The 2461-nt window shown below is 44.3% G+C and overlaps 1 protein-coding gene across 1 annotated transcript in view; it reads right to left on the bottom strand.

The window, feature by feature from the left end:
• Positions 1 to 630: 630 nt before the first annotated feature.
• Positions 631 to 2461, bottom strand: part of LOC309714391 (tomoregulin-1-like) — a 15550-nt gene continuing 13719 nt past the window's right edge. Inside the window, exon 10 of the mRNA XM_082546834.1 lies at positions 631 to 2461. This exon is cut by the window's right edge and continues 818 nt beyond it. The gene's annotated coding sequence lies outside the window, so the exon portion shown is untranslated.

The raw sequence follows: 2461 nt of genomic DNA, 5'->3' as shown, positions 1-2461 counted from the left end.
TACAGCTGCGGATGAAGCGGACTCGTCGGGGTCTCTGCTGCATCCATGTGGCCGGCTGAGATCCAGGATGTGGAATCAGCCGAGAGCCCACTTCAGTTTTATATTTCAGATTCAGAGCATCCTCCCTGTGCTGGCCACGTGTTCGGCTTCTTCACTCGGTAGCACGTCTTCAGACGCTCATTTAGACTTTATTCATGCTGTCGCACTGTCATACCCATATTTATATGTAATCTTTAAATAGTTCAAAGACTATAGTTAAAACACGCTGAGGCATTTTTAGACTAAAATTCAGCGGACTTGTCACGGACTGGAATCTGCTGAAGCACAGTTTGAATGCACTTTTACTTAATACCGTTATAATCAAATGAATCAAATAATAACATCATGGATATGACTGTGTTTAATGAGCACTGTGCTTGAGGCCTTTGACCATCAGAAACTATTTTCAGGATTTATTTCCATCAAATATTCAGATTGTTGGGATGATGAGCGAGTGAGAAACTGAGGGACAGATTATTGACCCGTCACCACTGCCCCCTGCTGGGCATTAGGAAAGACTGCAGCCAGTGCATTCATACCTCCAGGTGTTTAAGCATGGATCAGTATCAGCTGTGAAAACAGGTCCAGATGTTTGTGTGAAGCTTTATTAAGAGGCCGGCTCAGAAAACGGACACATGAAGACGCAGAGGTTCAAACATCATAATTTAATGCTAATTCAGCTACAGCACAGTCTAAACAACAACTTCACGGTTCATGCAGGATCAACATCTACAGCAACATCTGGCCCGTTCCCTGCGACAAGCGCCACCAAGACCGTGGCGGTTCACCTCAGGGCAGCGGCGCGCGAGGCGAACCCGAGCCCAGCTTATCGGCCTACTCCTTCTAACACAACAAAACAACCAACACGGACACGTGGTACCATCGTTACGAATCAGAATGAAGATAAAAAGCTTGACGAGGTCCTTTAAATTATCGCCAGCTTGTCCAAACACACAAACATTGGAATCCATTTCCGGAATGGCGTCATCTGAAAATTAGGCAATAAAATAATTAGCATAGCAACCTGTACATGTCGGCTTGTACCTCATTATTATTTTTAAGCAGTAGAAAAAACAGCATTTTGGTTTTCAGGTGGATCTCATTGTAACAAATACAAAAAGTGTTTAAAGAAAGTTTCTCTAAGGAGACGTGACGTTTGACCCTGTGAGACGTAGCACAAAGTCAAAAACAAAAAACACGCCTGAGATACGAGTCGGCTCACATCTGAGGGGCACGGGGCTCCGGTGGTCCCTGATAATCCTGTAGTCCCGCTGCACAGCGCCCCCTGGACAGTTAAGGCGGTACAACACATGCGTGACAAAGTAAACAAAGAAAAACAAGAGAAGTTGGCCAAACGTGAGCAGCAGTGCATCATGGGAATTCTCAGCATGGCAACGTCCACAACACGCGTTCATTAAACCTTCAAAGTGGATTTCTTCTGCTCATTTCCAGCTCCACCTGTTTGTCATTACACCGCCAGCGTAGCTTTGCATGATTCACAGTTCAAAATCATCCTCATTTATCTGATTCTGCCCTTCATGCAGAGCCTCGCTGCCTCCAGCTGAAATCAGCTGCTTTCCCTTCAAGGCCTCCTTTTTGTTTCTTTTTCCGATTGGCCAAAGTCAGGAAGCCTGCTGAGGGGCAGTATGAGCAGAACAGCTCTTCTTCATCACATCTGTCGCTTTCACAGCGAAGATTTAAAAGGATAGAAGCGTGGCGCACACAGAATCTGACTGAGAACCATATTTCCAGATAAGCGCTGATATGAAGCTGATAAGAAAATAACATTTTTAGGGAAGATTCACAGTTTTGACTGAATTTTAAAAGCTGCTTTGGTCTAATTAACCGAGCAGTCTGAGTGAAAACCTCCACACCCGAGTCCTGTTAGTTCTGTCTCCCAGTTTTCCCCATTTTAGTCCAACATGTTGTCATGACGATATGATGCCAAATGTCTGGATTATTAAAGCGTCCTTCACAGACAGCAGAAAACATGGACGCGGCTTCCTGCTCAGAAAAATGAATAAACCTGGATTCTATCTAAAGGCCACCAGATGGCGACAGCTGCTGCTACAAAGGCCTTGTCTGACCTTTGACCTCTCCTGCTCGGTCACTGATTTCGGCCACACTAAATAAAAATGAGCTGACTGTTTTGTAAATCTCATTTACGCCACATTTCTAAAAGGAGGATTATATGTGGAAGGAAACTGCATGCTCATTGGCTGGCATCAATCACAAGTTGTTAGCCAATGAGCATGCAGTTCATAGTAGCTACGTCCATGTTTTACAGCTTTAATGAACAAATTCAGCCAATCACAGAACAAAGATTTAACAAAAAATTAATTCGCAGTGAAGTGGTCATGTGACAGCTTCAGTCACATGACCGTTTCACTTCAGAACAGTTCTTCCAGCCATGGCTTTAGCT

Source organism: Aulonocara stuartgranti, assembly GCF_965226115.1.
Source record: "Aulonocara stuartgranti genome assembly, chromosome: 9".
NCBI classification, from domain to species: domain Eukaryota; kingdom Metazoa; phylum Chordata; class Actinopteri; order Cichliformes; family Cichlidae; genus Aulonocara; species Aulonocara stuartgranti.
This window is presented reverse-complemented; position numbering and strand designations above follow the sequence as displayed.